Source organism: Bos indicus, chromosome 10, assembly GCF_029378745.1.
Source record: "Bos indicus isolate NIAB-ARS_2022 breed Sahiwal x Tharparkar chromosome 10, NIAB-ARS_B.indTharparkar_mat_pri_1.0, whole genome shotgun sequence".
Classification (NCBI taxonomy): domain Eukaryota; kingdom Metazoa; phylum Chordata; class Mammalia; order Artiodactyla; family Bovidae; genus Bos; species Bos indicus.
The window spans coordinates 25,792,843-25,808,337 of NC_091769.1; the positions used below are offsets into that span (position 1 = coordinate 25,792,843).

At 38.8% G+C, this 15,495-nt stretch overlaps 1 protein-coding gene across 10 annotated transcripts in view; it reads left to right on the plus strand.

Annotated features, from left to right (window-relative positions):
* The first annotated feature begins 8,763 nt into the window (after window positions 1–8,763).
* Window positions 8,764–15,495, plus strand: part of HNRNPC (heterogeneous nuclear ribonucleoprotein C) — a 45,192-nt gene continuing 38,460 nt past the window's right edge. For 4 of the 10 annotated variants that reach the window (XM_019968399.2, XM_019968404.2, XM_019968405.2 and 1 more), the window contains exons 1-2: window positions 8,764–8,918; window positions 13,522–13,547. The gene's annotated coding sequence lies outside the window, so the exon portion shown is untranslated. Of the gene's footprint in view, window positions 8,919–9,528; window positions 9,574–13,025; window positions 13,190–13,521; window positions 13,548–14,077; window positions 14,260–15,495 lie in introns of those variants that run through there. The other 6 variants (XM_070797152.1, XM_070797153.1, XM_019968400.2 and 3 more) reach the window with 6 other exon arrangements.

A 15,495-nucleotide genomic window follows, 5' to 3' on the forward strand; every position in this document is an offset into this window, starting at 1 on the left:
TTTTTGCATGTTTTCTATTTTGGTTGTTATATGTCTGTTTTAAGTATTTTGAAACAGGTTGAAAATGAGAAAAGAATTAAATAATGTCATTTGCAACAACATGAAAAAGTTTTATATACTATTAAACCTATGGTGTTCAAAATGGTAGCTACTAGCCACATGTGGTTATGAGGCATTTGAAATGTAGTTAATGTGACTAAAGGACTGAGTTTTTAGTGTTATATTCTTTTTTCCGTGTACACATACCCATTTCAGGTGTAAAACAGTGATTTTTTTAAAGTAACTTCACTGACTAATGCAACCATCACCATAAATCAGTTTCAGGACATTTTCATTCCCCAATTTTATATATTTTAAATTTAAAATTGAAAACTGATACTTGATTTAGATATTAGAAACCTTACACAAAGTTAACAAGGCTTTCTTTTTCATTTCAATACTCGGGTAAAGGGAAAGTAAGGGGTATGAGGGCAATGGCACCCCACTCCAGTACTCTTGCCTGGAAAATCCCATGGGCGGAGGAGCCTGGTAGGCTGCAGTCCATGGGGTCACGAAGAGTCAGACACAACTGAGCAACTTCACTTTCATTTTTCACTTTCATGCACTGGAGAAGGAAATGGCAACCCACTCCAGTGCTCTTGCCTGAAGAATCCCAGGGACGGGGGAGCCTTGGTGGGCTGCCATCTGTGGGGTCGCACAGAGTTGGACACGACTGAAGCGACTTAGCAGCAGCAGCAGCAAGGGGTATGAATTCATACCCTTTCCTTTATTGCTCAAATCTACCAATTCAAATCCATGCCACCTTTCTTTTTGATATATTACCCCTAATTCAGCATTTCTTCAAATTCCCCAAATATATCATTTTTTGACCCCTCCTATTCTGTTTTTATCACTCCCCAGAAGGAAACCGTAGTCAGGGTTCTTTAAACAATGAGAAAGTGAGCAAGGAGTATGTTCTAGGATTTAGGTGGTGATGGTGGTTTAGTCACTAAGTCGTGTCCAACTCCTGCAACCCCATGGACTGTATCCTGCCAGGCTCCTCTGTCCATGGGATTCTCCAGGCAAGAATCCTGGAGTGGGTTGCCATTTCCTTCTCCAGGGGATCTTCCCAACCCAGGAATTGAACCCAGGTCTCCTGCATTGCAGGCAGACTGTTGACCGACTGAGTTACGAGGGAAGCCCTAGGATTTAGGTATCTGAATATAAACTGAGATGACAAGAAGGCAGTGTTCTGGGAGTGGAGATGTAGAATAGGTAGTGATAAAAGGTAAGAATCTTTCTGTAGTAAGAGTTGTCATATGATCCAGCAACACCACTCCGGGGCATATATCTGGACAAACCACAATTCAAAAAGAAACATGCACCCCTATGTTCATAGCAGTACTATTTAAAACAGCCAAGACATGGAAACAACATAAATGTCCACTGACAGAGAGTGGATAAAGATGTGGCACCTATATACAGTGGAATATTACTCAGTCACAAAAAAGAATGAAATAATGTCAGTTGCAGCAACATGGATGGATCTAGAAATTATCATACTAAGTGAAGTAAGTCAGAAACAGAAAGACAAATATCATATGATATCACTTATATGTGGAATCTAAAATATGACACATATGAACTTACCTATGAAACAGAAACAGATTCATAGATATAGAGAACACACTGGTGGTTGCCAAAGTGGAAGGGATCAGGGAGGGATGAACTGGGAGTTTGGGACCAGCAAATGCAAACATATCATACACAGAATGGATAAACAAGGACCTGCTGTATAACACAGGAACTTTATTCAATATCCTGTCATAAACCATAATGGAAAAGAATATGAAAAAGAGTATAAATATATGTATTACTGAATCACTTTGATGTACAGCAGAAATCAACACATTACAAATCAACTATACATCAATAAAATAAATTTAAAAAAAGAATCAGTCTATGGTAATGTTCCTCAGACATGAAGAAAGTTCTCCAAAATTATGTTTAAAGAGTTCCTGAGTAAATTTTACAATGGTCAACCATATGAAACAATTACTATGTGAGATAAAATTTCAGACTTGAAAGGATTTGGGCCAGTTCACATAGTATTTTTATAACCTTTAGATGTTTTCTCAAAAGGTCAATTTCTGCCATCATAGGTAAAATAAGCACTAATTGTTAAATGTGAGATTTGCCAACTGTAAAGTACTTTGTAAGCTGTACAAAGATTAGCTTAATGAAAAACTACCAGAGGATAAAATCTTGTGCTGCAGAGCCAGAAGGAGAACAGATGGCAAGAGTGTTAGAGAAGGCTTAACCTGCAAGAAACCAGATTTAGGTCATTGCTGGGATGAAAATTAGAAGAGAAGCAAAGAAGACAAAGGAAAAAAATAGAGAAAAACATTTAGTAGGAAAGGGAAAAAAGAAACTGAGGAAATAAGAAGTCTTCTTAAGTCATTTATTTTCACAACATTTCCTTGAAAGGACTGGGGCCTATATTATATAGATTCCACAGCATCATGTACTTATATTTAGTAGCAATTTATTATAAGCAATTGCCTATTTATTCATTTAATACTTGACTCTGTTCTGTACTGGAGTGGGTTGCCATTTCCTTCTCCAGTTACAGTATTTAGCACAATTGCTTATTACATAGCATGTATTTGTTCATAAATACTTGTTCAATAAATAAGTAAAATTTCCACTGTGGCTAATCTTACATTATTAATAACTATGTAATGGTTATATGCACTCTAGAATCAGACTTCCTAGAGTCAGAATCTTAGCTCCATCAAAAACTAGCTGTGCCACTTTAGGCAAATGATTTAATTTCTTTGTGCTTTAGTTACCTCACCTTTAAACTGGGGATAACAAAATTGCCACATGAAAAGTGCTTCACACACAGTTATAGAAAAGTTATGTTTTTTTTCCCTATTATTAACATAATGGTGACCAATAATACTTAAAATCAGATACTACTTGACCTCAAAACCACTAGATGTCATGATTCTGAGTTGCTTTAATATATCTAATTTTTTCAGGCTTTATGGATAAAGATTTTTTTGCTTATTTTTAAATTTCTGAGCTCAAGGTTTAGTTATTAAGAAAAAGATTAAAAAGTTCTCTGATTAAAAGATATTCAGGTAAAAATAAATCCATATATACATCTTTTAAAAATCCGTAAAAATCTATACCAAATAGTTAAGAATGAATGTTGTTGGAGGACAGAGCACATAGATGTTTTCACTCTCTGTATTTTAATTTTTTATAATAATCATGAATTATTAGAAAAAAAAACAATAGGATATTTCTATTTAGAAAGCTTTAAAATAAAAATAGAAAAAAACCCTAAAACACTAGAAACCTTGAGAAGGATATATAATCCAATCAAAGTGACCAATAAACCAATAATATTATTAGCAGTGTGTAACATCTTTTTTGGAGAATCTATACCCTGCTGGCAATGGCACCCCACTCCAGTAGTCTTGCCTGGAAAATCCCATGGACGGAAGAGCCTGGTAGGCTGAAGTCCATGGGGTCACTAAGAGTCGGACACGACTGAGAGACTTCACTTTCACTTTTCACTTTCATGCAATGGAGGAGGAAATGGCAACCCACTCCAGTGTTCTTGCCTGGAGAATCCCAGGGACGTTGGGGCCTGGTGGGCTGCCGTCTATGGGGTCGCACAGAGTTGGACACGACTGAAGCGACTTAGCAGCAGCAGCAGCAGCAGCATACCCTGTTGGAGAACAGCAGGGGCTGCCAGATGCAGGGCCTTGTGGAAGGGATAACTGATAAGTAATGACAGGCCAGTCAGGAAAGAGCTGTGAATGAAACAATGAAAATGTAGGACTGGAACAGAGCACTCTTATAGGATTTTAGTATGGGAGTCACAATAAAAGTGAATGCTTTCAAATGATTATCATGAGAGCAGTTTGCAGGATCAGCTTGGGGGACAGACTCAATATAGTAAAACAGGATGCATTCAAAGTTTAAGGGTCTTGAAAGTGCTGTGTAATATCTTTACCATATCGTTTTTCTGGTAGAATATAGTTTCCTGTTGGAGAAGGCAATGGCACCCCACTCTAGTATTCTTGCCTGGAAAATCCCATGGATGGAGGAGCCTGGTAGGCTGCAATCCATGAGGTCGCTAAGAGTTGGACACGACTGAGCAACTTCACTTTCATGCATTGGAGAAGGAAATGGCAACCCACTCCAGTGTTCTTGCCTGGAGAATCCCAGGGACGGGGGAACCTGGTGGGAGGCTGTCTATAGGGTCACACAAAGTTGGACATGACTGAAGTGATGCAGCAGCAGCAGCAGCAGCAGCAGCAGCATGTTGCCTGTAGAAGATAGATTGTCAACAGTCAGAAAGGTCTCTCAATCAGTGTAAAAAAGCATAAAATAGTGCTGGGTATTTGGAGAAGGCAATGGCAACCTACTCCAGTACTCTTGCCTGGAAAATCCCATGGATGGAGGAGCCTGGTAGGCTGCAATCCATGGGGTCGAGAAGAGTCAGACACAACTGTGCGACTTCACTTTCACTTTTCACTTTCATGCACTGGAGAAGGAAATGGCAACCCACTCCAGTGTTCTTGCCTGGAGAATCCCAGGGACAGTGGAGCCTGGTGGGCTGCCGTCTATGGGGTCACACAGAGTTGGACACGACTGAAGCGACTTAGCAGCAGCAGCAGTGTTGGGTATTGGAAAGTCTGCGAAATTTTAATTAAGTGCTTTGTCTGGATCCATCAGAGACCCCCTCCTCACTCTCCAGTGGAAGATGCTTTTTTTTTTCTTTCTTTCTTTTTAGAGCATTAGCCCTCAATTTTCTTTGTTGGACACTAGATGCTGTTGTTCAGTTGTTAAGTTGTGTCAGACTTTTACAGCCTCTTGGACTGTAGCCTGCCAGGCTCCACAGTCCATGGGATTCCCTAGGCAAGAATATTGGACTGGGTTGCCATTTCCTCCTCCAGGGAATCTTCTTGACCCAGGGATTGGACCCAGGTCTCCTGCACTGTGGGCGGATTCTTTACTGACTGAGCCTCCAGGGAAGCCCTGGAAGATGCTTTTGATATCACTCTTGGATAATAAAGGATAGAGGAAGAGAGGCAATGAGAATTGTATTGGTAAAGTCCTATTTGACTTGTTGACTAGAATAAGGTAGATAACTAGGTACACTGAGGGTATGTAGGAGGACAAATATTGAGGAACATATTCAGCCAATAAGTCAGGTAAAAAGCAAATTAGGCATTTCAAAGCCGTTGCAGCTTTTCCTTTCTTCTTCCTCTTGACAGGCGGCTTAGAACTGGGAGGAAGAAAGGTTGCAGGGGACACATTATTCTGGTAATACCACTAAGCTACATAAAGCCTTCTTAAAACAGAAATTACTTCTTGAATCAAAGACAAAAGTATAGTTTTGATTTTTCTCTCTAGCCCAAGGTAAGGCATTTCACCCACCACTCTGGGTGAAACCAGATAGTTGTGAATGATTATAATCAACAGGGTGCTTTGCATTCTGCCTTGTATTATGCTATTTTTGCTCTTGAGCATCCCTTGGACTGCAAGATCAAACCAGTCCATCCTAAAGGAAATCAGTCCTGAATATTCATTGGAAGGACCGATGCTGAAGCTGAAATTCCAATACTTTGGCCACCTGATGCAAAGAACTGACTCATTGGAAAAGACCATGATGCTGGGAAAGATTGAAGGTGGGAGGAGAAGGGGATGACAGAGGATGAGATGGTTGGATGGCATCACTGACATGATGGACATGAGTTTGAGTAAGCTCTGAAAGTTGGTGATGGACAGGGAAGCCTGGCAGTGCTGCAGCCCATGGGGTTGCAAAGAGTCAGACATGACTGAGCGACTGAACTGAAAAAGTTACTATTTCTATTTCCTTATCTCTTCTCCTACTTCCCCGCCATTACTGAAGTCTGGCTAATGGCTTTCTACAATGTATACAGAGTCACTTAATAAAAGCAGCCAACTTAAGAAGTTTAAGGGTGTTTAAGTAGAAGAGATAAAGGAAACTTCCTACTCTCCATTTCACCTGCCACTCTGTAAGAGTCTTAAAACTAGATAGTTGTGAATGATTACGATCAACATGGTGCTTTGCATTCTGCCTTGTATTATGCTATTTTTGCACTTGTTTTCTCACCCTTAGTAAATTCAACTTGATGGAGGGATTGGACGTTAATTCTTGGTTCCTCCATATCCACCCCATCTAGCAACAGGGAGAAATCAGTAGAAACATAAATGCTCTCTCTTAAGTACTCCCTTGCACCAAATACAGTGATAGTTAACAAGTGTGTGCATGCATGCTTAGTTTTGTCCAACTCTTTGCAACCCCATGGACTGTTGTCTGCCAGGCTTCTCTGTCCATGAAAATTTCCAAGCAAGAATAATGCAGTGGGTTACCATTTCTTCCTCCAGGGGATCTTCCCAACTCAGAGATCAAACCTGCATCTCCCATATTAGCAAGTGGATTCTTTACCACTGAGCCACTTGGGAAGCCCCAGTTAATAAGTAGGTCATGTCAAAGATCATGCAGTAAAATTGATTTCTGGTAAAATGAATTTAAATATTAACACTTTATAAATATTTTTATTCTATGAGAACCATGATTAATAAAACATGCTAGTATTTATTTTTGTTTACTTAAGAAACACATGAATAACATGTCAATCAAGCCTCATACTATCTGGGTTCCTCTGAGTAAGAACTGTATAAAATATTTAACAGAAAAAAGGATAGTCTACCTGTTTGTCCAGGGAAAATAACAATTTCTCCTGATAAATAAAAGCTAATGATTAATTTAACACAAATTTCAGACACTCTCTGTTTAAGGTCCTAGGACATGTAGTAGGCAAAGGGAATACAGAGAGCAGTAAGAATTAAACTCTGTAATCAAAAGACATACTATCCACAAGAGGAGGAGAGACTAATGTAAAACTAACAACAGTGCAATGAGGTCATTTTAAATAAAATTGCAATGTGGCAACTGAGCTGAGGCTTTAAGCACTTGGAGATGTTTCCTCTCTGATTACTTGTTCAAACTTAATTCGTAAAATATAGAAAAGCACAGGCAAGTTTAAGGGGGAAAAAAAAAGCACAAGTTCTCCCACCAGGGGGGAACCACTATTAACATTTTAGTTTTTTTCTTACATGCTTTTTGTTTTTGCTTTTTAGATTTGCTTAAAACAATGCATGCATATGGCAAAAAGTTCAAATTGTAAAGAAAGGCATACCATTGAAAAATGTAAAAGGTACGCTCCCCAGAGATACATCCAAATAAGTTTTTTAGGCCCAAGATGGAGTCGCTCCTGCTGGGGGTGTCACGGTAGCAAACTGAAACTTCAGGTTCCTGTAAAAGGTCAACTTGACCAGAAACGCAGTACACCCAGTCAATCTTCTCAAACGCCATACTTTTTAGGCTGTAAACTTATTTCCTTGTTCCTTAATCTTTCTAAATAAGGTCAGATACACAATCGCAGGCCATCAAACCCGATTGCCTTGCTGCTTTTAATGCTGTATTAAGCTCATTCTTGCCCAAACTCCCTGGGGTAGTGCCCCACTGTTTGTGAGTCACCGTACTCTTCCAACCATGAATGGTTTTCATTTGAGTAAAGGACATTAAACTCGTTACTAAATTGTCTTGATTTTTGCCATTTGACAGGTAGACAGTTTCCTTGTGAATCTCTCTGAAATTAAGAATTCGAAACTAATGCATAAAACTGTATTCACAAATGCATATATTCCTTAAAATGTATAGAGTATCACATTCTCTAGATAAGTGTTCTGCAATCTTGCTTTCCCCAACTACACAGAGAAATATCCTTTATTCCTGTTTCTAGCACAGCTGGCCCTTATTGCATTGCGTGCTCGGCTGCTATAATATAACCAGAGGGACTGCAGTGCAGACGACGGCAGTAGGTGGGAGACAGGATCGTTTCAGGATGCGGAGAATTAATGGACGCGATTGTGGGTTCGGGCGGGGGAGAGCTAGCCAGTTGAACCAATTTGGTTGGCATATAGGGTATTAGAAAGTGAGATGACCTGGGGCCAGAGGACGAATGCTGTAGTAGTATCCCAGGCCAGTATTTTATACTTTATTTTTACCTTTTGCAATGGAGAGGTGAGTAAGTCAGTTGTTTTGCGTAAGATATGGGTTGTTTGAAGGGCTTGACAAGCTGAGACATGTTCAGAAAGGAGCTCTAGGGTTGGAAAAACTGCAGGGCTGGTTTCTATTCTAGCTTTTAGTGCTCCCTCCCCAGTCAAAGAAAAAACAATTTTTTTTGTCCACACCGCGGGCTACAGCTTTTCCTTTTACCTAGGCCGGAAGCTAGGGCAGACCTTTCGGAAGTCTACCAAACAAGACCCGGCAATCTTTACCCGCCCCCCGCGCCGCGGGAATTCCGAGATCCGGGTGAGCCTGCTTCTATGCGCTCTAAAGAGCAGATGGGATACTGAGACCGCCAATCAGACATATCGGATACCCGGATGTGAAGCGGTGAGCCTTACAAAGGCAAGTTTCCACCCAGAGCTTCGTCAGGGTACAGTGGCCAATAAGCATGACTCAGAAGATAAATGACAGGAAATATAACCAGTTACAAACTAGTTTTTCCCACGCATGTGGAAATTCTCTAGATTAGTCTAACCCACTACTGATTGTGATTGGATAGAATTGTGAAGAGCGGTAGAACCGTCTAATGAGAAGCGGGAGCGAGAAAACTCGCAGCCAATAGGAGGATTCTCAGGAGTGGGGCGGGCCTAGACCTTCGCCTCGGCGGCAGAGGAGACTCGGGGGCCATTTTGTGAAGAGGCGAAGACTGAGCGATTGCGACCGCGTTGCCGACCTCGAGCAGCAATCGGCTTCTCCACGTAGAACCCAGGGGTAGGAGATTCAGAATCGAATCTCTTCTCCCTTCCCCCTCCTGGTAAGTGGAGGGAGCGGAAGCAGGGGAAGCGCTGGGTTCTTTGGGGAGCGCGAGGTGGAGTGGGAGAGAGGACGAGGGAACCCTCCCCTCGGTAGAGTAAGCAGGCCCCCGTTTATTCTCTGGTTTGGGGGATTAGATCTTACGCAAGAGTTTTCTAGGCCTCGGCCCTTGCGTAGATTTTTAACCCAGTGTCCTCTAGGCCACAATCGGCAGGGAAAATGCTGTTTTTCTTATTCTCTCTCCTGTGTTAACGGCTGTCCTTTAATTTTCTGTGACCATGAGGACTCTGAGATTGTGAAAGGGATGATCAAAGATGCTCATGAATGTAGTTCAAGTTAATGTAGTGCCGATGCTTCCTGTTAAATTGAAAATTAAGTGGGGGATGGGGAAGGGTTATCAAGCAGAAATTTTTTGTACCGCAAGCCTCCAAATTCTGGAGCGTACCGCAGGGTATAAATATGAAAATAGGTTTAATATTTTACTGATTACTTTTTAGTTTACGCCTCTCTGAACAAATGATGGACCTTGAAATATTTTCAATTTTATTTAAAAAATTGTAATCTGATTTACATATTAACAGTAATAATTAAAGCTGGATTTTTATCTGCAGGTTACAAATCACTTGAAATATATAAGTTAGTGGAACTTGCTTGAGGTAGGTATTACTATCTTTCATAGACAGAAACCGAGGCATGAGTGTTGATTGCCTGGGTCATATTAATCAGCCGAACTAGTAAGGAATTTGGTCTCCAGGTTAAGTCAAGTGGCTTTACCTCCCTGTTGGAATAGTAGATATTAAAAGTAATTACAGCAAGGACTAGCGGTAACTGGAAATCCCCAAACTGCTCTTGGGGAAAAGATTATGAGTATTGCGTTTATTAGTGTAACGTCCTAAGATTTTGTAAGTTTATTTTCGGGATATTCTGGCATTAATTTTCCAGACCATCCCAAAGTTGGCAAAAATGCATAACTATATGCCTTTTGTTAAGCAGGTATTATGGTGGTTACTATTTGCTAAGCCCTGAAAATTACTAAACAATTTTTGCTCAGTTTGTAGAAATTACATAAGTTTCAAAGTATCACATTCACTTACCCAAGAAACCGCTGTTTTTTAAATATTTTTGTAAGCTTTAGGTGATTTTGTTTTTCGTAATGTGTTACACATTCACAAAAAGTAATGTTAAGTACAGTTTAAGCCCATGCTGGGTAAATTTGTCCCTTAGGAACAGAAGCTAAAAAACTGTTACTCTAGGTAGCTATGTATCAATCCCTTAGCATATAGATTTTGTAATAGGAATCAAAAGCTTTGCCTTAAAAAAAATAAAAGCTTAAGCATTTAGATTGTCACATGGACTTTTAAAAGGGCAATGATTGGTTAATTTAGGAAATCATACACCTAATATTGTTGGCAAATAGAAATGTATGAAATCAGTATTTAAGAATGGTTAAATTCTTAAATGGCAATAAAATTATTTGAAGGGCACTTTTCTTGCCTTGAGGTGTTAGAAATGTGTTCCTTAGGATCAGCATGTACCAAGGTAACAGTTTAATATCACTCATCCGGAATGATTTGGCCACAAAATTAATATCTGAAATAATTGTAGATTTGATTTCAAATAGATAGGCATTAGTAACATTTTCATGTTGGCTGGAGTAGAGGGATTTAAGAAGGGTGGGTTAAGTTGGAGGACTCTGTTTCCCATGCTCATGCCTCCTGTTTTCTTTGGTAGAGGATATAAACACACCTTATTCCTGATTAGGTCTCTAGAGGGTTTTGCATAGTGTGTGACCTTGTTTTGGATGGAATTGCTGTAGAAACAAGCAAGGAATAAGCTCCAAAATAGCTAGTTATTCTAATCTTAAAGATTAGTTTATATTAACCGGTGGATGTGTGAGATGTCAAGTGGGGAGTGTACAGTTGAAAGAACCCTGGTCTAGGAGTTAAGAGAACTGGATTTTTGCCCTCCTGCTGCTTATTACCTACCTGTTAGGCAAATCAGTTAAACTTTCTGAAATTCAGTTTTATATTTATAAGGGGGTCTTAGACTTCTTACCTCTTAATTTCTATTTTTTATAATTCAAGTCATTTGTTGCCAGAAGGCTAAATAGTGTACAGAAATAGTTTTATTGTGTGACAACAGTTTTTATATATTAGTAATTACTGTTAACTGTCTTAACAGTATTTCAGTCTTCACGTCATTTTATTAGTTGTCTGGGGAGCATTATTTGCTCATACTTAATATATAGTCATTCATTCTCATTGGGATCAGGGAGCCTTAAAATTTTGTACATAATAGATTTACTAGATAGTTGACTATGGTGAAAACCAGAACTTTAAGATGTAGCATAGCTGCATGTGTTCTCTTAGACACTGGAAATCTAAAGTTTATAAAGGGAAAAGGAATTTCTGTAGGGCTTTGTGGTATAGCGTTTAGTGTGGTAGGTTATAATCTTCGAGTTAGTATGTTTCGATACTAATTAGGGGATAGAGATTCCTTATTAAACTCTACACAGTGGTTCTTAAACATGAGCAGACATTAGGACCAGCAAGAGGGCTGGTTAAAACAGATTGCTGGGCTCTCCATCACCACTTTCTAATAAAGTCAGTCTGAGGTAGACCCTGTTAATGTGCGTTTCTGATATGTGCCACGCTATCTTGGTTGGCAGCCCTCACTTTGAGAATACCCCTTTAGAAGAAGGGATGCAAATCTCCTAGAGGTTTGACAAAGTAAAAACTACAGGTGTACTATTAATTGCAAAAGTTACAATTAGGTGTTAAATTTGGTTAATCATTTTTATGAGGGGGTAGCTCATCAATTAAGCATAGTATCTTGGGAGACATCTTAAGTTCTTGAATTTGAAAGATGTAAATGTTTTCATATTACTTTTTAAGCTTATAACATGTTTACTGAGGATTTGTTTGTAGATGAACCAGTTATTTAACATCCTGACATTACTGAGTACCAAGTTCAGGCTGTGATTCCAAAGAAGAAAACTGAATGTCTCACCATAATTGAACATCCCTTACACTTACACATTCAAAATGTATATTTGAATGTACGTTCAAATAATTGTACATTTTCTGTAACTTTTTTTTAATAGTTTGTGCATTTGTAACATTTAACACATCAGTTAAAATTTAACACAGTCTAAGCGTAAAAGTAGCTTATTTGGTCTACTACTTCTCAAAAATAGAGTTAATAGTACCTTTTCTATTGCTGTAGTCATTAATTTGTAATTGACTTAAGGAACACTTTTTAAAAGCTCAGCTTAAATTTTTTAGTTCACTGACATTTGGAAAGGAGAATAAAATCTCATGGCTGAATATTAAAATGCAAGTACAGTCATTCTTATTTGCTCAAAGACCTACAATCTAATTGCAAATCTTAGCCAGTCTGTTGTGGTATGTATCAGATTCTTAGAATTCCTATCTTGGAATTAGCAATATGTACTATTTGTAAACAGTGGGACCACAAAGAAACAAACACATACTTTTTGCCTGTTTTTTTTAACACTGTATAGTCAGTAGCCATAATAATCTTTTTTCCTTCATCTGACTTTTCATTCTGTTACTGAGTGGATTAATGTGCTCTTTATTTAAACTGGTTCCCTGACAGGTTCTGTCAGGTCTTATAGATTGACCACTCATTGGTTTTGAGACTAGATGTCATCTCTAGTATGTATCTTTAGAGTAGACCCTTCTCCTTCAATTTGTATGGTAGGAAAAGCTACCTGGGCCTAAAATTTAAAACACAAATCTGCTTTCTGCTGTTTGACATTTGCTCACTTCATCTCTGTGTACCTGGTTTTCTACATTTTCTTTGACCAAACTGATTATCAAGAGGAGTGTTTGAATGTGGATATTTTTCTGAGACCCTTAAGGGAATACAGGTGCATATGTAATTAAAATAGTCACCTACTGACATTGAAGAATTGTGAAGCCAGTCAATGGTAGAGGTGGTAATTCTATAGAGGCTCTCCCCATCCAGTGGGATGTTATGTTTTACCAGAATGTTACATGAAATGGACAGATATTTCTGTCTTGGGGGTTTAGGGCACAACATTTCTGAGGAACTCTGACTCAATCTGTCCCTTCTCCTTTCACAGGGCAGCAAGGCGAACCCCATCCCTACTCACTGGAGCTCAGCTTTGATTTTTAACCTCCCTTCCCCACCCTTCCAGAACACACACATTCCCATTCCAAAATTGATTTTATAAAGACATTTTAAACATAATGATGCAACTTGGTGTGCACTACGGCAAATTTACAGGTGGTTTTTTTTTTCAATTGTTTCCAAAAACGGGACTTGGATTTAAGATGTAATTTTTAAATTTCTATTTCTATTTTTTCTGCAGCAATTGGGTTAGAGGAGGAGGAGCCTTTTAGCCTCTCATAAACTGACCTCTCTACTTCCTCGTGTATTTTTAAGATTGATTGATGATGTGGAAAGGGCTTTGCTTGTCTGCTACTGAGAACTTCACCCTTGGCGGTTTTTGTGGAAACTGCTTTTGGAAAGAGAAAAGAAATGAACTTTACTGACTTGACATTTTTGCACCTCCCGTTTTTCTAATCTGGGCTATTTTTATTTTTGTTTTTTTACAGTGAGATTTTTTTGATCTTCAGCTACAGTAAGTTATTCCAATTTTTTTTTTACATTTTTCCTGACTTTCCGCTGATTTCCTTTTTATTGTTGTTACTAGTTACTATTATTTATTATACTTAATGATGGTGATGATGATGATGATAATGACACTGATGATTTTTAACCGGATTAAAATCGAGTTTTTCTGAATGTTCATTAAGAATTTCTCCGGCCTCCTGATTGACTTTGGAGTTTTACATCTTGGGAGAGAAAGTGAAGGCATTAGCATTTTTAAGTGGATTGATCACATAAACCTTTTCTCTCCCAACCCTCCCCCCTTGCCCTTATCCCCTTCCCCACGCTGGAAAGAATTTTACTGGCTGTTAAGTCTGTGACCTTATTTTTCCTGATCTTTAACTTAACTGTTTTAGAGCATCTCTGGACGTCTGTATTTTTTATTTTTTTATTTTTGTTTTTTTTATTTTTAATCTTTCATTTGTTAAATTTTTAAACTGTGCTGCAATAAAATGTGTGTGGTATTACTTAACACCTATGATGGTGATGGCATTTTCCCAGAAAGCCATCCCCCTCCTGTTTCCCTTGAAATCCCATCCTGCTTTTCCTGTACACTACCCATCATCACAAACCACAAGCTGCAGCAACACGGATGCCCAGCCTGGAGCAGCAGCAGCCAGGATGACCTGGAGCCAGGGGGGCCTTCGGAACAGATGCACACCCTTCCTGGGTGATGGTAAGAGGTGTGAGGTCCACTTGGTTTCATTGGAAAGACTAGGAAGTAACACCTGTTTAAGTTGATGTCGTGCAGGTGATAGCTTCTGGAAATGTTTAGGTTAGGCTTTTGTGTGTGTATCTCAAAAGATGTTTCCTAAGGAAGAACCCTTCAGGGTTTTGTACACTAATGGAATTATGAGTGTCAAACTTGGGGTGCTGAGGGTTTTTCCTAAAGCAAAGAGCAGCTGAAGTTTACATATAGTTTAGAATGAAAATGACGTTTTAATGATCAGCAAGACAAAAATGTTAGGTATTCTTTTTTTCTTAGATTATTGCAAATTAGTAAACATTTTGTGTCATTTAGAGTAATCTTTACATTGTGACAATAAATTTGGATTGTATTTAGGCTTTTTTATCATTAAAATTTAGTGTGAATCAACCCACAAGAAACATGCTTTGATATTGAAGTGCTATCTGACTGGAAGGTTTTTTTTTTTAAAGAAAAGGATAAATAGACTTTTTAACCTCAGAAAGCAGGGAAATCTGTATAATCTCTGTATCCAAACCAGGAAAGATCAAGGATTGACCTCTTTTTCAGTGATTACTTGTGGCCCAGCTACATATTAGGGAATCGACTGTGTTCCAAAGGTTAATGAGACTGAATATTCACAAGAAAAATGCAGAGATTAATAAGAATGTGGATAGTCAAAGTGTTAAAAATAATAGCAGCCTGTAGAAATCACAGAGAGTAGGATGCAACTGAGTGACTAATACACGGTAATATTTTAACAACGGTGAAACGTTTTGATAATTCACTTGAGAGTTGCTTTAATGTTGAGCTGGGGTAAGGCCAGGAGAGAAGTAGAGTGGCTTTTAAAGGTATACTTAGCTGTGTGTACTGGAGTAAATCACATACTTGACCCCTCCCCTTACTCCTATTGAAAGTAAAATCTAGTTAAAGTGAAAACTGAAGGCAGCCTCAAAGGAAAACAAAATGGGAGAAAATTAAGTAAAACGCTGTGAAGTTGCCTGGAAGAGGAATGGAAAATTTTCTTTTAGGTCCAGGTTTTATTGATATCGTTTTACAAATCCATTATTTCATGGGTCATGTTCTTCTGGTTTGCGGAATGCGAAAAGGTGTAATAGTTCTTCGGGGACTCATAGCCTTGTGAGAGAGACTGATGGATGATATAATGTCACTGTGGTTAAAGGTAGGCACAGAGCCTATAGAACTGTGCAATAGATGGGCGCCTCATTGACTC